Raw genomic sequence first — 12,319 nt, forward strand, 5'->3', positions numbered from 1 at the left:
GTAAATTCTCTATCCTGTCGGCAGAATATAAACCCATTTTCCCCTGCACAAAGCTCCAGTAACCTATTTGTAATAGCCCCGCTCCACAGCGGTATCTGCAGCTCCCCAGGAAGATCAGTGCACATTAACAAGGAGCAGCGTATGGGAAACTGAGAGCAGCATCCTGGCCTTGCTTATCCTTGGGACATTCAAGACAGAATTAACACAATTTAACTTTTCTGATTCTTCCATTTTGCTAGGGAACTTTAAATGGCTTTTTAATATAGAAGCCTGGTCTGCAGCATGTGAATCAAGAGCCTCTTGGGGCACTTACCAACCCGTCTGCTTTAATAGAAAAACTGTACCACAATGACATGCAAAGCCTTGCATTATGGGAGGCAAGGTAATGATGCTATATGCTGCTCACTTATAACCAACAGCTAATTATCCAATGAATTCCATGGGAATGGAACTGATACCAAATTATTTAAGATCCTGAAGACAAGAAGCTCTGTTAAAAAAAAAATTGCTCATGCAGCAAGGTAAGTCCTCAAATGCTGGGAAAGGCCAGATTTGTGGTTCCTGCACAACTTTAATTTTGCTCCATGTGCACTGGAATGAGTGAAAAGCCCCAGGAGAAACGAGTAAGTGATCATTTAACTAAACATTGCATCGTAATGTAGATGGGGGCAGAACGAAGGTCAAACCAACTACCATAAAACTAGCCCTGCCTAATTTCTGATGCTTGAGCTTGCAGCCTTTTAACAGAGAATCTGGCAAGATTTCTCAATTTTTTTCCCCCTAAGTTTTTCAATGACTGAAAAATACCCAAGGGAAAGGAGGGATGCTGTGCAGAGCCTTCCTGTGCCTGTACCACATGAAGACAGCTGACTCTCTGAGTGAGGAGCAAGGCCAGCAGCTCTGGCCCTAGGCTGACCTGACAGCTTCAGCTGGGGTTTTGGATTAGTAAACTTCAGCTGACTGATCTCCCTCATCAGACAGAAGTTCTCTTTAACCAAACAGCTTTGGGCTTGAATCATTTGTCTCTTTCTAAAGTACATTGAAAGGCCACAAGTTGCCTTTCAAGGTATTCCTGGGCAGTTTGCCTTGCCAGGACTGAAGCCTTCCTGCTCACTGCCCTGCCAGGGCATTTGGGACACTGTGGCCTGTGCAACCTCCCTTTCCCTTGCCTTCCTTCTGCCTCGGACGTCTCCCCCTCACTGAGCAGAGAAATCAGCACTGTCCCAGCTTCTGAAAAGCTCAGCAGGTGCCTGTATGCTGTTTTCAAAGAGCCTTAGATCTACCTCAACTGTACCCCTATTATTTCTCAGTCTGAAATCCTCCCAGAAATCTAACAGGAACCCTCTAGGCATTTGAAATTAAATATAACCCAACTTTGCAGCTGCCTGGGCTGCTGCAGGGAGCTTTTGTCTTGCCCGCACAGTCTCCAGCCATGCATTCCCTATACAGTCATTAGGACTCCAACCATAAATTGCACAGTGAGACTCTGCCTTGTCTCAGCCCTGATGAGTTTGAATATGAGAGAGTATTTCAGTGCATCACTAGCCTCTGACAAGAGCCGTAAGACAAGGCAGTCTGTCCAGACAGCCTGATTTGAAAATATTTATCTCTAGTAAATATATTTTAATGCCCTTAACATCAGTTAAAAATGAACTGGGAAGTATTTCCCCAGCAGAGAAGCAAGAACAGTAATTAGCAATAAACCCCCCAAATCCACTAACAGCCAGAGTGGGAAAATTGACAGCAATCAATGTGAAAAAATGGCAAATTGATCTGGGAAGTAGAAGTGATGAGTGGAACAAATCCCTGGTCTAAGGAGGCAAGAAAACAGCAAAGGGGATTTTCCAAGCTCTAAAGAAAGCTGAGTGAGGGAGTGTTGGGGGCTTTAACTCAGAGCTATACCGATGTGAAAAAGGCAGAGGTGGATACTGACTACTGGTTTTCCTACAAAGTGCAGCCAGCTAGTAGGTCAACCATGCCCTGGCAGGAACAGCCTTGCCTTCCATCCCACCGTGAGCTTCCAGGCCCCCATCCCACTGCCTCTGTGACCACGCTTGCACAGGCAGCAGCCTGCCAGCTCCTCTACATCAGCTCTGTATAATTGCTCTTGCAGCTATAAATAATCTTCTTTGCTCTTCTCACAACGTTCCCTGGGATGCAGAGGCTTGGCTTCCCCGTGACTCAGCCCCTTGGCGCTGCTCAACCCCTGTCACTGGGACTCTCTGTCTCTGGGGTTCTGACATGTCTCTGGCAGGTGGCTGAGCAGTGAGGACAGGCTGGGGACAATGGTGACATGGCTTTGTCTTGTCTCTACAGCTGTGCAGAGCATGTAGTGGCCACTTGCTGCATACCACATGGATGGATTTGAAGTAGGAAGAAGGAATTTGGGGGGGGGAGACACTTTTAAGTGAATTTTGTTTGCAAAGGTGGAAATCATTATTTGCAATGATTTGTCTTCATATTCTGCTTGTCTAGAAGGAAAGTGCTAAGAAGATGCTGTGTTTTCATCAACTTCTCACCCTTGCCATGAGAAGGCACCACTAGACTCCAGTGGCTGGCATCCTTGTGTGAGCTGTGCCTGCCTTACCCTGGCACCAACAGCAGCAGGAGGCACAATGCCAGAGGTGTCCAGGGGGACAAGTGTGGAGTTCCTCTGCTAGGCTGCAGTGAGCAGTACCATGAATGGCACAGCCCCCTTCTTGCCCACATTTTTTCCAAGACATACCAGGTTTTGGCATCTCAGGGGACATTTCTCAGCCATGGATGCAGGACCAAGGTGTATCACTAGCATGAACCTGGCCACCTCCTCACCCCAGGCCTGGCTTGGGACAGGTTTGGATATGGGTGTACCCCAGGGAGCTCCTGGGGGCAGGCAGCTGCTAACAAGCATGAAGAAACCTCTCAGTGGAAACATTGCTCTGCAGAGAAACACTTTTTCAGCAGATGCTGTGAGATTTAAAGTAATTTTTTCCCCTTCCATTTAAGGAGATACCAATAAAACAAGCACAAAACCACATTGTGGCCCCATTTTCCAGTGTAGAGGAAACCAGAAATTACAACATTTTCTAAGAAAGTCATGATCCAAATGTCCAGGGTTTGAAAAAGAATTTTCCCTCTGAAAACAACTGCTTTCATCAACTAGAGGTAAAACCCACAAGGCTTCCCACAGACAATTTCCTGTCTCTTTGAAAGCACCAGCTCCCCACTAGGTGCCCAAATGGGCTTGGTGTTACCCTGCTGGAGGACAGCATTCAGTGTGCCCTCTCCCTGGGCACCTAGCCCTGGCTGCTGCCCACCCACCAGAGCCAAAGCTGGCTGGTAATTGGGAGCTAATTGAATCCACTGCAATTACCTTTTCTCCAGTTCTGTTTCCCCCATGGAAGGCTGTGCTGTTTTGGACTGAGAGCAGCATCTGATATTATCAGTGCTAATTCCCTATGGTTCTGTTTATTAGGTCAGAGGACTTCCCCAGAGTAATCAAACCCAGCCAGAAGATGCATTAAACCCACAAAACAAACACTGGTATTTGCAGCACAAAGACCTTCCTGTCTCATTAAGCTCAATTAAGTTGTCTTGAGCAAACTTTCTCCTTTCTTTCTGATAAGGCTGGACCATTAAGCCCATCCTCCACCTAAACAAGTTCAAAAGCAAATCTGAAGGTGAAAAATACCCTGGCATCACTGCTTTGCTTCCAGGCAGGCTCTCTTCAAAGGCAGTCTGCAAAGATAAAGGCATCAAGGTAGGGTGGGTATCCAGGACATCTCTCTCAGAGCCCTATTTCCCCAAGGAAGGACTCACACACACACCTCCCCTCCACTGCTCTGGGGACAATCCCAGCTCACCAAACTCTGGCACAGGCTGCAGAATCCTCACTGAGCTGCTGGGGTGGGCTGACAGGCAGCTACTGCTGCCCCTGCTCAGCCCGGGTTGATGTCTTGGTGTATTTATTGGAGACCACAACAAAGTCTTTCAGGGCCAAAAGTTCCAGCTGGTGTAGAATGGCATTGCTCATCTGCAGTACTGATTTACATGGAGCATCTGCTGCAAGGGGAAGGGAGCAATACATTAAAGCACTGTAAATTCAGGTGGTGGAGCAACCCTGGCAGCCCTGGCTCCCCAACAGCCAGGATTAGCTGTCCCTGGCAGCCTGAAGAGTCCCGGGGGAGGACAGCCCCAAAAAATGGAGAGCAGGAAGGAGAATAGGTATTGGCTGGTCCCATGGCACCAGCTGTGAGTGTGGCTACATCTGGGGCTACATCCTGAGCCTTGTGGGCTGCGCACATTGACACAGCTGCTGCAGCAAAGTACAGAGGATATCTCAGAGGGAGCTGTAGTCGCAGACCCAAAGGACTGTGCACAACCTGTCCCTCTAGGTCATAAGGACTGCATGCAAATTCCCAGCCTGACCTTCAGCAACCAAGGGTTTGGTGTAAGCGGGGACTTCCACTGCAAACCCTTAGATCTGTGTCTTCCATCCCCACTTCTCTGCTGTGTAACAAGCCCACTTTCTCCCAGGCATGGCTGAGCATCACACAGAGCAGACCATCACACAGAGCAGAGCAGACATGACTTTGCTGAGTGCCAGCAAGAAGAGGAAAGACATAATTAAACTCCCTGACTCTGGCTACAAACATTGCATAATGAAATTAGCCTCTTGGTCTCAGGCTCTGAACTTCCTGCAGAGCAGGCAGGTGCAGTAGGAGCCCTCTGAGGCTCCCACAGAGCTCACCTTCAGGGGCATTCATTGGCCCCACTCAAGGCTGGGCATCCACTGAGCTTCCTATAAAATCACTCCCCCCAAACACGAGGCCTGTGGGTGCCCCTCTCAGAGAGGGAGCTCTTTGCATGCGATCAGGGACAACAAGCTCGTGTGCTCTCAACTGTACTATTCCCGTTAGACTAAAACATAGTAGGATTTCTGTAGGGATTTCTGAATCGCTCCAACTGGAAGAGGAGATTCTCATTCCAAACAAGTGCAGCCTGGCACAGGATAGATTACACTCCAGGCAGCTCCTGACTCCTGCTGCTCGGAATCCCCAGCATGGGAGAGAACATATTTGCAACTGCTTGTGAGCCAAGGAAATCACTCCAAGATGATATTGCAGGGGAAAGATGATGCTAATTCAATGGAGAGGGTGTCTGTGTGTTGCTTGGGGGTGGAAAAAGAGGAGGGAGGGGAGCTGCCCCCGCCAGATCTGAGAACCACAGGAAAAGCTGATAGGATTTCTGCTAGAAGGCAAATAACATCAATCAGCCTCTGGAGATTGTTTGTTTTCTCAGAAATTTTAACATGCAAGAACTGGCAAATAAACAGCAATTTTAGAGAAACCACAGATTCTCTTTTTTCCTCCCTTTTTTTTGCAACCCAGAAGAGGCAGCCATGCAGGTCTTGCCTGATTACTGTGCCAGGTGCTGCAAGGATACCTGCAAGGAGGGGACCAGGACTCAAACAGATGCAGAAAAAGTCATACACTTATGTGGCCTGTTTAAAGGTTTATGCTTAAAAAGTGGAATTAAGGGCTGGCTCTGCCCAGGCACACCTGAATGCTGGTGTAGGGTATTCCTCCCCTGTTGTGCTTGTCCCAGCCCACTGCTCCAACTCTTCACCAGCCCAGCCACGCGGGCAAGAAGCAGCATCTCTGCTTCGAAGGTCGGCTTCACAGGTACCTGATGGTACTAATTCAACACAGCAAAATTGCCACACAGAAAGAGCCTGGAGCTGATGCTGTCATGCACATATGCACTTGCATCTTCTCCTTCCACTGGCAAAACTGCCAAGTGCCTTGATCCTAAATGGAAGGCGTTATCTGAATCCCATGCAGAAAGCTCTGTGCAGCCTGGAGGACCTGTACCTGCAAGGACACAGGGAGGAAGAGGAAGCTTTGCAATTTAAGGTACAAAGCAGTGGATAGACACAAGATCCATAGTGAAGTTCTCAGGCTGTATTGCAGAGCAGCTTCTGCACTAAACCCAGGAGAAATCCATGGGGACCCATGCTGGAGTGCCAAAGTGTGAGGTGCTTCTGCAAATGGGTAAAGCCATTGGCTGAAAAATTGAGTGTTTGCAACTAATTATTTTCAGTAACTGACCAACTTTATGGATGGTTGAATAATATCCATTAAATAAATTATTCATGATTCCTTTCCACTGATCAGCAAATCAATTAGCCACAAACCTCTCTCCAATTATTCATCCAGCTCGAGCAGGATAAATGGGGAGATTTATGACACAGACAACCAACTAATGTATATTTCCAAAGAGGGACCCTTAAGATCTGTAAACCTTGTCCTGAACCAGCTCAAACGATCCAGCACTGTGAGGCAGAATTACACTCTCTGAGCTCATGCCTTGTGTGCTGCCTGCTCTTTAATATCTCCTGTTACCCACCATGTCTGGGAGGGGAGGAAGTCTGTGGGCACAGGGCTTACAAAGAGACACAGTCTTGGGAAGTTCATCAGGGCTCACAAGTGATCTGGAAAATGATCACAGACTCCTTGATGAATAAATTGGTAGATATGGCCAAGGCAAACATGAGACCTGATGCAGAAGTAACCAGGCAAGCAGCCTGCAGTGTGTATGGTCAAGTGTGATGATGTACAAATCTCTCCAGACTATAAACTCCACAGATATGGGCCTGTTGGGAAGTTGCATTTGTGCAAATTAACCTCTACTGATATAATTCACCATAAAAGCACTCACACACCAAAATTAAGGAGTGTTGACAATATTAAGCTGCACAGTAAACGTAAGTAAGAGTTATTAGCCTAACAAATAGTCAAATTAGCATAAGAGCTGGCTTTGCCTTGCTGGAGTAACAACATTAGAGGTTGTGTAAGTGGAGCATAATTCAGTGTAAGTGTGATAAGTGACCAGAACTGCACAGATATTTCCAAATTGCCCTGCTTTGCAAGACTTCCCATTCCAACCATACTGGTGCTCCAACTCAGAAGTGAGGCCTTCCTGCCATACTTGGCATGGACACAAGTCTCTCATGGCAATCTACAGTACTGCTTCTTAATATGGTTGAAAATTATGGTTGTGCCTGGCCTGCACAGATAAAGAGGGTCCAGATGTAGGAGGGCAGCTGCTGTACATGCCAGGCAGAGTTTCTTTTCCTGTAGAGATATAGGAACAGGCACAGCAACAGCAAGGCACTCCAGGGGAAAAGCATCACTTGCAGCTTTGATTGATCTGGTTAGTGGATTAAGCTCATATTCATCTAAATACACTTGCTGCCTTAATCTGCTTTCATTCCATTGCCTGGGAGGGCTCCCATCTCACATAGTCCCATCCATCACTCTGTAGGGTTCATTCATTTGGAGCAGCTTTGGCTACAGGCAAAAGGCTGAGAAGACACCCACCTTCTGCGTGGTGACCTGGTGCAGAGCAGCCTCCAGGCTTTAACTTCAGAAATGCTTAGTTTCTGTGGGTTCACTAATTCTCCTGCAGTTTGCATCCCAGTGCAGGCGAATTGTAGCCACATCAGAGACCTAAGTCAGTCAGCCATGACAGGGGCAACCGCAGCTTGAGAAGGGTGAGAGACTCTGGACCAGACAATTTTGCATTACGCAAGGGTCTCCCATTCCTGCCATGAAGGGACAGAGTTTTACGTTGCAAAGTGTCACGGTGCAATGGTTCCCTCTTCACAAAGTGCTGTGAGCCTGTGCGTAGGAGGGTGCAAAGAGCGTTTACAGTCTGGTGTCCATCTGCCCTATACCTTTCAGTGCTAACTGAGGAGCAACTTTTCTTGGATCACTGTTTCTGCATCCCAGAAAAACTCAAACTGAGACTGGATGTCTAAGAAGACAGGACTCACTGTGCTTCAGTTGCCACTCTCAAAAGTCGTGAAGTTAAAAGATTTATAGTGGCATCAGTTCCCATCCCTGTCACCCATACACAAAGGCCACTATGACAGGGTGCCTTCAGTGATCGGAGCTGCCACAGCAATGAAGCATCGTGCCTGTGGCTGGGCAGGGCAGGGCTGGGAGAGGTAGGAAAGCAGAGCAGTGACAGGAAGTAGATTGCAAAATGGATACTGAGGGCAAGGGCCTGTGCTCCCCCGTGGCATGGTGTGGGATTTCTGCCACGGAGGGGCAGGCTATGGACTGGGGGAAAAGACTGGGCAGCCCCTTTCCCATTTTCCCTTATAGCTGCTGAGCCACACCCGGGATACAGTCAGGAGAAGGGCTTAAGGACAGTGTTCGAGGCTCTGGGGACGACCACAGCAGACAGGGTGGTGACAGGAGTCCTGGGCGCTGGCAGAGCGATCAGCTCCAGAAGTGAGGGCTGAGGACTCCGTGGCTCAGGAACTGACCGCAGTCCCCGGGGATGAAGGCGGCGTGAAGGAGGCAGAGGGTCTGGGACGGAGATGGAGTCAGGGGGTCTGAATTCCGGTGTCTCTCTTCGGTCCCAGGGATGGGGGCAGCTCTCCCGAGATTTGGAACCAATCCCAAATCCCAGCGATACAGAGACGGGATCCCGGAGGACGGGTTGCCCCCGGGTGCCAATAACGGGGCTGGTGGACGCCGGCCGCCAGGATGGTGGCGGAGGAAACCTCGGCTCCCGGTGACGGGGGTCTCGGGGGACTGGGCTGCGCCCGAGTTCTGCGGACGCACCGGCGGGTCCCGTAAGGCACTGCCGGCCGGTGCTCCCCCCAGCGGCGCGGGGCGGAGGGGCGGTGGGCACGGCCCCCCTCGCCGCACCGCCCCACCGCCCGCCCCCAGCGCGCCTCCCGCGGACGGCGGAGCGCGGCGCGGGGCCGCGGGGCCGGCGCGGGGCGGCGAGCGGCGGCGGGGCGGCCCGCAGCCCCCGACGGCAGCGGCGGCGATGCGGCGAGGCGGGGCGGCGGGCGGCGAGGCGGGGCGGCGGGGGCGGCGGGGGCGGCGGGCGCCGCGGGGCTGAGCGCCAGGCGGCCGGGGCTCCGCGGCCCCGGGGGGGGCCACCCGCCCGCCCGGCCGCCCGCCCGGCGCCGCACCCGGCACCGCACACGGATTTACAGCGCGAACTGCAGCCTCCGGAGCTGTCCAGCAGGTAAGGCACCGCCGGCAGCACCCGGAGGCCCCGCCGCCCCTGCTGCGCGGCGCTGAGCATCCCGCCTCATCCGCCGCGTTATCGACTCGCCGGGCTTCGGACGCGTTATAAGTTTCCCCCGTTGCGGTTCCTCCGGGCACCGGTTCCCCCCTTCCGCCTCTCTGCCACTCTGCCATCGGGTGCTGCAGGGATGTGGCTGCCCCAGGCTGCTCCCCGTCGCCGGCCACTCGTCCTGCCCTCCACTCCCCGCTTCGCCCCGCACCCTCCAAGCCCCACGGCGGGGCAGCGGCGTGTCCTGGGTTCCCGCTCGGGACCAGCCGCAGTGACGAGGCGCCGGGAGGCTGCTGCTAGGGGAGAGGGGAAAGCAGAGCCGGCTGCTCGGGCTGGTACGGGAGAAGCCTCTGTTGCTCTTGGACCAAACTTGGCTGCGGGGAACCTCCACGCAGGGTAGGAGTCCCAGGAGGAACCCGTGGGACGGGGAAGCCTCGAAGGGCATTCCCGGAGCCTACTGCTAGGCAGGGTGCAGGTGCCTCGCCCCGCGGGGTCCGTCTCGCTCCTGGGGATGCTCTCTGCTGGGCCTTGGCCAGAAGGTGGGAGCTTCGTATTGGAGCTTGGTCCTCCGCAGGGAACACGAACTCCTTCCAACCTCCTACAGGGCTGAGTGCTGGGAGGTTCGGGATATTCCCATCTCCAACTCGGAAACACGTTCCCTTTGCAGTCGACCTCAGAGAGTGTGGAGGGGTGTCACAGCCTGTGGGAGAGGTGGCACAGCTAGGGGCACAAGGAGGAGATCGAGTCTCCCTGGGGATGACGAATATGTTTCCCTCTCTTACCCCACTAGCAGAGGCACTGCCCACTTGCAGACCTGATGTGCACCAGAGGACATGGGTGCTTCTAGGGGTCCTGGCTCATTGGTGCTGTTGAGTGTGGATTTTACTGGGGAGGAGGGGGCGGGAGGGGCTTTCCTGCACTTGGAGGATCCCTGTTTGCAGCCTTTTCCTTCTTTTTCCTGTATGGTGGCAGACTGTCACCATCGTGCAGATGGGCTGTGACTTCCCGTGGTGTGGGATATTGATCCGCAGCTCTGCCCTGCGGAAGGTGCACTCAACCCAGTGCATTGCCCGGGGAGCCTAATCCTATGCCCCTAATCTGGAGGGAGGTCACACCTGGGTCCTTCCTCTGGACATGCCACTGTCATACTTCTCATTGGGCAACTGGGGGACTGGCATGAGGTTTAGATGTCCAGTGGTGGTTTCTGCACAGAGTCTAGATGGTTCTAGTTGTGAGGCACTTTCACATGGTCTCACAGTAATGCCCAGTCCTGGTACCATTCCCTCCACATCTTCCAAGCTTGCTGAACCCCACGGGTCCTGGATAGCTCCTTAATCTGCCAGTATTGACACTACACCGGGCTGTATTCAGGCTGCAGGATGTCCACCCCATGGCCACATATCACTTGGCTTCTCCCTTGGGTGCCTGTTTTGTGTGGAGGGGGTGGTCTGGTTTTATCTGCTAGAATAAATGTGAGTGCAAGAGTCTGATCACTGCATGGAAAATCCTGCTCCAGAAATCCCCTTCTCCTGAGCGTTGCTGACATAAGATGAAATAAGCACAGATCCTGCAATTTTAGGGCTCTCCATGGGTTTTGCCGCAACCCACAGTAGATCGGGCTGAATATAAACCGGGTTTTTATCTGTTTCACTGGGTTTTTATCTGCTTCCCAATGCACAGCTATTGCTGTCAAAATGAAAATAGATGTTTGGTTGCCTATTTAAGCCAGTTTTACAGAAAAACACCTATGGTTAGAACACTAGCAGTACTAGGATCTCCAGCCCTGTCCAGTTTTCTCAGTGACTTCAAAGTCTGCCTGGGCATCACTGTTCCTAAACTCCTCTGGTTACTGCCGGAAAGGTATCCCCCTGCTGCCTTTAGAAAATAATAGAAGATACAAAAAGCTGTGCAAATGGTGGAGGAGCAGTGAGCTGAGGAAGCGAGGACCTGAGAAGTGCTTCCTCAGAGCGGTGAGCTGAGGAAGCGAGTGTGGCTTGGCACGGTGTCTCAGTTGGAGCTCTAGCCTGGAGCTAAGTCCCCAGTGCTGCTTCCCCGTGTCCCCATCTGGCTCTGGGTGCCTTGCTGTGCACTGCAGGCACTCCAAGCAGCTCTTCAAAGGAATCCCAGTGAAGGGTCTGGGCCCTTCCCATGGAGAGGCAGCAGTGCAGTGGGTATCCATCCCAAGGAGGTCTGTGTACACATACCAACCTGGGAGACAGCCCTGCTTATTCAGTTATTTAGCACATGGATGCAAAGACAGAATGCTTTCCTGCATCTGTTTTTCTGCTTTAACAAGCTGCTGGATTGCTGTTTTGCTATGGGCCACCTAAAAGCACAGCCTGTACACTGTGTTGGAGCTCATCATCTTGCCAGTTTTCTTGTAGCTACTGCGACTGTAATCCTGCCCAGGGGTGGTCGCCGGAGGGTCCTGCTGCAGGCTTAGGGTGTCTTCATTGGTGCATAGGGGTACAGAGCAAGCTGGCACTCACCCAAAAGGCCACAGCAGGGCTCTGCTGAAGCCCAGCTCCCAGGGTGCTCCCTTTGCCTGTGCAGCTTGCTGCTGGTGCTCTGACAAGTAGCTTTGTATGTAAATGGGGATTTCTTCAGAACTCCTGGGAGGAGCAGGTGGCAACAAATACCTCAGAGTGGCAAAAAATCTCGGTGTGTCTGTATGTATGTGTGCATGTGTGTGTGTGTGTGTGTGTGTTTGTGTGTGTGTGTGAACTCCAGTCTAAATGGGAGAGGGAGAACATCCAGAGTTACAGAACTAATGCAAATGGAGTTGGCTTTCATCTCTCCCTGCAGCATCCTTTGTGGAAGGCATTTGCATTTCCCCAAAGGCAGTTCGATACCTATCCTTCAAGCAAATCCTGAACTGCAGAGCAAAGGAAAGCCTGTTTACAAGGTATGGGATGGCTCTCAAAATCTGAAGAGAGCTGAACTCAAAATATTTGAGAATTAAAGGTCTTATTTTAAGGTAGCGACACTGAACACAGCAGAGGATGGCACACACAGAGTGCAGTGTGCCTCACTATTCAGTGTAGGGTCAGGGGATCATTTCTGAGCTCTTCTTGCAGGAGGGTGACTGAAGAGGGAGGGAATACAGGACACTCATAAATTCCTCTGACCTTCCCCTGACACAACTCAGGAATGCCACCAGGATTCCTGCAGGTGGATGCTGGAGCTGTCCAACATCACCCTGTTTAGATGTATGGGAAGACTCCTGTGGCTCCCATCT

At 51.7% G+C, this 12,319-nt stretch overlaps 1 protein-coding gene across 1 annotated transcript in view; it reads left to right on the plus strand.

Moving 5' to 3' along the window:
• The first annotated feature begins 8,856 nt into the window (after positions 1–8,856).
• Positions 8,857–12,319, plus strand: part of TMEM121 (transmembrane protein 121) — a 35,702-nt gene continuing 32,239 nt past the window's right edge. The window contains exon 1 of the mRNA XM_071565026.1: positions 8,857–9,030. The gene's annotated coding sequence lies outside the window, so the exon portion shown is untranslated. The remainder of the gene's footprint in view (positions 9,031–12,319) is intronic.

This window comes from Pithys albifrons, chromosome 10, assembly GCF_047495875.1.
Source record: "Pithys albifrons albifrons isolate INPA30051 chromosome 10, PitAlb_v1, whole genome shotgun sequence".
Lineage (NCBI taxonomy): Eukaryota > Metazoa > Chordata > Aves > Passeriformes > Thamnophilidae > Pithys > Pithys albifrons.